Source organism: Elephantulus edwardii, unplaced genomic scaffold, assembly GCF_000299155.1.
Source record: "Elephantulus edwardii isolate Elephantulus edwardi_28Jun2011 unplaced genomic scaffold, EleEdw1.0 scaffold00153, whole genome shotgun sequence".
NCBI lineage: Eukaryota > Metazoa > Chordata > Mammalia > Macroscelidea > Macroscelididae > Elephantulus > Elephantulus edwardii.
The window spans coordinates 3,914,219-3,921,815 of record NW_006399903.1 but is presented as its reverse complement, the minus strand read 5'-3'; the positions used below and the strand labels follow the sequence as shown (position 1 = coordinate 3,921,815).

Below are 7,597 nucleotides of genomic sequence, written 5' to 3'. Positions count from 1 at the left end.
AGAAGAGTATTGAGGGTACTATGGACTGCTAGGAAAACAAACCGATTCATCCTGGAAAGGGTCAAACCGGGCTGCTCCTTGGAGGCAAGGATTCTAAGGCTCCGTCTAACATGCTTTGGACATGTTGCAAGGAGGGACAGGTCCTTGGAGAAGGACATCATGCTTGGTAGGGTGTAGGGACAGCACAGAAGGGGAAGGCCCCCTATGAGGTGGATTGATTCAGTGATTGGGGTAATTGGTATGGGTGTGTCAGAGATGGTGCGATTGGCACAGGACAGAGCAGAGTTTAGGGCTGGAGTGCATAGGGTCGCTATGAGTCCCAAGCGACTCAACGGCACATAACAACAACATCCTATGTATTCCAAAAAGACAACAATTACATTCAGTCCATTTTGACTCTTGAAGATCCCATATGTGTCCCAATAGAACTATTCTCCATAGAGTATGTTTTCTCTTTTGTTGTGTGCCATTGTGTCAAGTACAACTCATAATGACCCAGTGAACAGTAGATCTGAATCCTGTCCTCCACTAGATGGATTGACACAGTGACGGCAGCAAAGGGCTCAAGTATTGCAGAGATTGTGAGGATGGCACAGGATATGACAGGATTTTCTCCTTTGTTGTTGTGATGTGCCATCAAGTTGGAACTGTCTCATAGCTGACCCTCTGGTGGGTTTTCAGAGGTAATCAACGCATGGAAGGGATTGCCCATCCTTCTTCTTGAAAACAGCTGGTGGATTTGAATCACAGGCCTTTGGGAGACAAGTTTATATTAAATCCATGCAAAATATTATCCAACAAAAGACAGTGAAGTACAGCAGGGTAGAAAAATGGGTCTGAAATGTGGACAAAGACCTCAGAAAAAATACAAAGTCCTAACCTAAGAGGAAAAGCAAACTACAAATCTACAACTTCCCAGAATAACTCTGGTTCTCTTGTATTTACATCCCTGAAGACCGCAATCAAGACGGTATTTCCACAATGATAACAGTAGTTAGGAACAGACCATACTGTTAGTAGCTTCTTCTCATCAAACATAAATGAACCTTTATGCATCCATTGGTGTGCTCTGCAGATGAATTTTAAGTTATTGCTATGAACAAATTAATTTGTGATCTTCATTCCAAAAAGCCAGCCTTCTCCTAGGAAATTTGTTGCTCAAGTGTCGAAATCTTCAAGGTCTGACCAAATCAGGTCACATAAGTTCCTGTCTGAAGAATTGGCTGATCCCAGTAAATTGTTGAAATTTGATTCAGCATTTTGATAGTAAGTGATAAACCATCATGAGCCCTCGTCTATTAAAGCTGCTACTGTGAATATGTCCAAAACTTTGGGACAACGTCTCCAGGCATCAATTATTTCCATATGTGGTTAGACACTCATCATAAAGTCCATGCACTTGTGTTACATGTTTATTTTCATTATTTTCTCCTAAGACTATAAGATAATCAGACCATTTATCATTAATGAGGAAGGTAAGTGAAAGTCTCCAAAATCAGTCAGAAAGAAAGATGTCATTTGTGGCAGGAACCTGACCTCTAGTTCTAAATCCTTCACAGAGGTTTTAAAACTGACCAGGTGTGTCCAGCCACACTGGCAGTGGTGGTGGTTCTCATAGGGATGGCAACAACAGAGCTTCCATGGAGTTTTCAGTGCTTGGTTTTTTAAGATTATTACAGCTTTCTTTCAAGGACCTACTGAGTAAGTTTAAACAACCAAAGTGTTGTTTAGCATTGTTTATACTCATCATTTGGACCCCTCAGAAATGGACTCTTATCTATCAATGTATCTATTTGCCATCTGCTATCTATCAATCTAGCAGATATCTATCCATCTGTTATCTCTCTAGCATCTGTTTATCAATCCGTCTATCATATATCTACATATTGTTGTTAGGTGCTGGCAAGTCCTGTATGACTTAGAGTGACCCTATGAACAGATCTGCATCCCATCCTGTCCTGTGCCTTCCTCACAATCTGTGACATACTTGAGCCTGTTGCTACAACCTGGTTGAAGGCCTTCCTCTCTTTCACCATCCCTTCACCTTTCCAGGCATGATGTCCCTCCAAGAAATGGCATTTCCTCACAACATGCCCAAACATGTGAGGTGAAGCTTCATCATCTCTGCCTCCAAAGAGAAATTCGGCTGTACTCTCTTGTTCTTTTGGCAGCCCATACGATGTTCAGTACCCTTCTCCAGAACCACAGCTCTAAGGCGTCAATTCTTCTTTTGTCGTCCTTATTCAATTGTCCAGCTTTCAATAGCATAGCAAGTGATTGAAAAGACTATGGCCTGAATCAGGTGCAGCTTAGTCCTCAAACTCACATCATTGCTCCTCAATAATTTGGAGAGGTCCCTGACTCAAGATTTTCCCAGTGCAATATGTCTCCTGATCTCCTGGCACCAACTGTATTGATTGTGGATCAAAGTTATATATGTACCTGTATGTATGTATATGTACATGTGCATGTGTATATGTGTATTTATGCTCTCACATTCTCTATTTCTCTACAAAATGTAAACAAAGACAAGTCAATAGTATTAAGATTTCTTTTTTCGGCAGTATTCAAGATCCTTCAAAGAAATCTTTTTATATTTATCTAAATCCCTCAGTTTATGGTAAAAAATCTTATGGGAAGGAATTGAAAAAGTTCAATTCACCAATATAGATTTACCACTCAAAGGTAGTGTCCACATACCCCAGTAACAGTAAAATCTTTGTCTTTTTCAACTCAAAGTCTTCAATTATATGTTTCCCTAGCAACTGTCCTGTGTTTTCGCAAGCAGAATAATGTGATCCAACCTTCAGGGCTTAGAAACAAAACTCACAATTTTCAAAGGGAGAGTAGCCCTCAGAAACAGGAGAACAAAACAAATACAAAGATTTGTTTTCATTAAAGTATTTCTAAGGAAAGAAAATAGTATGGGAGTAAAAGCTAAATTAAGATGGCACAGAAGCTGTTGAACAAACAAACAAAAAATAAAATCCCACAGTCATATAAATGAAAGGTCATAGAGTTCCAGGGTGATCTGTGTTTGACATGATTTCTTCCTAAATTCTGATATTGCACATATACAATCTAAATTCAATAATAATTAGACAATTATCATAGCAAATAAAGTGTTATCCTGTAGATTGCAGTATATCTTTTTAGCCAATAACCAAAAGTCAAAGCCTAATAGTCAATTTCTACTTGCAAAAACTCTGTAGGATACAACATAACTATTCATAGGATTTTCAAGACTATAATCTCTAAAGAAATAGACCTCCTCCTCTTTCTCCCACTGAGAGGCTGGTAGGTTTGAACCACTGAACTTTTGGGTCACAGCTGATTGTTTTAACGAGTATACCAGGGATTTTTGTTTTGTTTTTTTGAATCTCAGTTTGTAATCCTTTTGTTTATGTACCTATGCCTAGAACAAATGGGTTATATTACTCATTATACATTCTTTACTTTGAGTCAGGATCAATCTCACATCAGCAATGGCATCCCTGGTGTCACGGCCTCTTCTAAATCCTGCTTGAACTGGCAGTTCTCCAGCTACATACTGTTCTAGCTGTTTTTTAATAATTTTCAGGAGTATTTTGTTTGCATAGGATATTAATGATATTGTTTGATATTCCCCACATTTTGATGGATTTTTTTTTTAATATGAGCAAATACTGGTCTATTTTAGTCAGTGTGTCAGATACCTGTCCTCCAAATTTCCTGGCATAGATTGGTGAGTGCATCCAGGGCTGCATCTCAGCATCCCACTGATTATAAAAGAAATTTATTACTTATTTTTAGCACACTGGGCAAGTACAGAAGGGAAGGGAGAATTCCAGGGTATCCCATGCTTGTTTTTTCTCACTCCACCATCATCACCAATACCTTAACTCCCTGGCATCTATTCTTCCTCAGCCTTCCTTTGTCATTGTCCAGATTTTGCATGCATGTGAGATGATTGAAAATAACATGACCTGGATCAGGCTCACTTAAATCTTCAATGTGACATCTTTGCTTTTTAAAACTTTAAAGAGATTTTTTAGAGCATATTTAGCCAATGTAATTTGTTTCTTGCATTTATCGACTTTTGCTTCCATATATGCTGATTATGACTCCAAGTAAAATGAAATCCTTGACCATCTCAGTCTTTCCTCAGTGTAACATGATTTTTCTTACTGTTAGAATTCTTGTTTCCTTTACGATGAGTTGTAATTTACACTGAAGGTTAGAGTCTTGGGTCTTCATCATTAAGTGTTTCAAGCTATCTTAGCTTTCAGCAAGCAAGGTTATATCATCTGAATATTGAGTTGTTGATGAGTCTTTCTCTAATACTAATATGAATTCTTTTTCATACAGTTCAGTTTCTGTATTACTTGCTTGATATACATATTGGCAAGATATGGTAAAAGAATATAACCCTGATGCATATAATTGTTGATTTTACACCACTCAAGATCCCTTTGCTCAGCTTAAATGACTTTCTCTTGGACAAGGTACAGATTTAACAAAAATGCAATTAAATGTTCAAGAATTGTCATTCTTCACAATGCTATTTGTAATTTGTGGGGATACACAGTGGAATATCTTCCCATAATCAATAAAACACAGTAAAAATGTTGTTGTTTAAAAAAGAGCAACTGGTTAAGTAAAACTCTACAGATTAAGAAGACAATAGACTTCAGGAGAGAACATTGGAGCCAGGTAAGAGACTCAAGCCCAGAGCCAGCACTTTCAGGTGTTGTGAAAGAAAGAGTCTGAAACTCCCCTGGTGAAAGTCTTCCCCATTTGGGAATTCTTGCCACCATGGAGCCACCACAGGGTCTAAAGAGGATGGGGGAAGAGGGAGTTGCTGTAATCAGGTGAGATTTCACAGTTAGTATGCTGAAATTCTGGGGAGATAACTGCCTAACTGCCTTCAAGGCCTCCTGGACAGAAACTTTTTTTTGAATTAAAAAAAAAATTGTATTTACTTAGAAGCATTCAGAATGTCAACAAAACAGCTGCAACTTTTTTTTTGTTTTCTTTCTTGTTTTGCAATTACAGAGTGGTATTCAGTTAACAGAACAACAATTATTTTGTATAAGCTGCATCAGACAACTGAAGATGGAAAAAAAACAAACCATACCAAAACCTACCATCCCCATATATAACTAATTTGTGCTGTGCACCAACAAGAATCTGCTTTCAATTTCCATGCCAATTTACAACCCCCATACTATCCCAGGCAAGGTTAGTGGCTATTGAAAATACCACCAGGACAGGGCTATCTACAGACACATTCGGTAGTGTGTTAACTATACAAAAAAAGACACTGTACAGTTTAAAAACAAATCTTACACAGCCTTACATGTCAATTTTTTTTTCTTTAAAAAGAGTGAGTTGTGTACAGGGGGGTTAAATGGTTTATAGACAAGAAAAAAAACTGCACTACAACCAACTTATTCATTATTATCATCATCCTCTTCATCCTCATCTTTATCTTCCTCTTCTTCCTCGTCCTCTTATCTTCCTCCTCTTCCTTCTTCTTCTTGCTTTTCTCGGCGACAGAAACTCTAATTGGAGCACCTGGTCACGTGCCACACCACAAACACAGGAGGACAACAGACTTCAGGTAGGGACTGCAATAAAGGGAGAGTGTATAAGGTTCTGTCTGCTGGTCATGGAGTTGCTAGGAGTTTTAATCTACTTATCAGCACTTAACAAGAGCAGCGACAAACACAGAACATCTAAGTCAGGAAACAACATCATAAATTTGAAAGAGATCCAACAAAATGCACAACTTTGTGACACTTAAAAAAATTATCATTCACAAAAAAGGCAAAGGGTTGTTACAAAGGAAGAAGAAGAAGAAGGGGGAGGAGGAGGAGGAGGAGGAGGAGGAGAAAAAACCAAAATGGATGTAAGAAGAGACTCTGAATACTGCACTAGAGGGCCAAGAAGTCAAAACAAAGGGAAGAAGCTAAGGAGCTAAAAAGAAAACTTCAAAGGGAACCACAGGAAGACAAAGCAAAGTTTTATAATGAATTGTGCAAAGAACTGGAGTCTGAAAATCAAAAGGGCTATACTTGCTCAGTATTTCTTAAGCTGAAGGAACTAAAGAGCAAATTCAAACCTCAAATTGCAATACTTAAGGATGCTATTTTCAGAATGTCGAAAGATTTAGGAAGTATTAAAAGAAGATGGAAGGAGTATACAGAGTCACTGTGCCAAAAAAAAAAAAATTGGCTGACACAGAAGAAATTCAAGAAACAATGTATGATCAAGGAGCAGTGTTGTTATTGTTAAGTGCTGTAGAGCTGTAGACAACTCATATTCACCCTATAAACGAAAGACCTGAACGCTTGTATAACTTTCATCATTTCTCCAAGTTCATAGAGTTTCCAGAGGCAAGGTCTATTGGAGTGGATGCCACTACTGCTTCCAAGCTTATTTTAATTGGGAAGCTCCACCAAACACTGTCCACCATGGGTAACCACTATCACATTTGACACATCAGTGTCACAGTGTTCAGCATCACAGCAATCACTAGTTACCTCTGTACAGCAAATGGACAGACCACTTAGAAGAATGATTGACTGAAAACAATTAAAACCAGTCCCAAAGACCTAAGGAAAAAGGTCAAACAAACAGACACACACACACAAACAAAACAGGGGAGGGAAAGAGGCAATGATGATGAAGAAGGAAGTTCAGGCTGCTCTGTAGGACTTGGCAAAAAAATAAAGCCCCAGAAATTGATGGAATATCAATTGACATATTTCAACAAACAGATGTTATTTCCTGGATTTGCTTACCATGTGTCAAGAAATCTGGAGGACAACTACTTGGCCAACTGACTGGAAGAGATCCATATTTATCCCCATTCCAAAAGAAAAAAAAAGTGACCCAAAAGAGTGTGGAAGTTATAAAATATCACTGTTAGGTCTTTGCACTGAACATAACACCAAGGATTCAAGGAAGAGACCAGAGAAAGAAAGTGAAAGCTAAAGAAACTTTATTAAAGGCCGCCTAGGTGGGATTCCTTGGTCTAGAGAGAGAAAAAGACCAGGAGAAAACCTTGCACTAAGATTAGGGCAGGTTTTTATGCTAAGGGTCTTTAGAGAGGGAAGGAGGGGCATTCCATGGTGGTTTAGCCAGGTGGGAGGCTCATCACTCCCTTTGTTGGCATGTTTATATTCTTTGAATCCTTTACCATTGACCTTGCAACCCAGTGACCTCATCTGGGCCTTACACTTATATCACATGCAAGCAAATTCCTGCTAAAGATTATCCAGAAATGTCTAGAACAGTACATTGACAAGCTGTGTTTAGAAGAGGTCATGGCACTAGAGACATTATTGCCAAGGTCAGTTGGATCTTGGCAGAAAGCAAAGAGTACCAAGGGGATATATATATGTGTTTCATTGACTATGCAAAGGGATTTGACTGTGCAGATAACAAGAAACCTTAAGGAGAATGGGGATCCCAGAACACTTGATTATGCTTATGTGAAACCTATACTTGGACCAGGAAACAGTCCTCAGAACAGAGCAGGGAAACACTGCATGGTTCAAAATCAGGAAGGGAGTGTGTCAGGGATGCACCCTGTCTCCATATTTTTTCAATC

The 7,597-nt window shown here is 38.7% G+C and overlaps 1 pseudogene; it reads right to left on the bottom strand.

Moving 5' to 3' along the window:
• Nucleotides 1-897: 897 nt before the first annotated feature.
• The window catches only part of LOC102876105, a 35,950-nt pseudogene continuing 29,250 nt past the window's right edge, over nt 898-7,597 (bottom strand).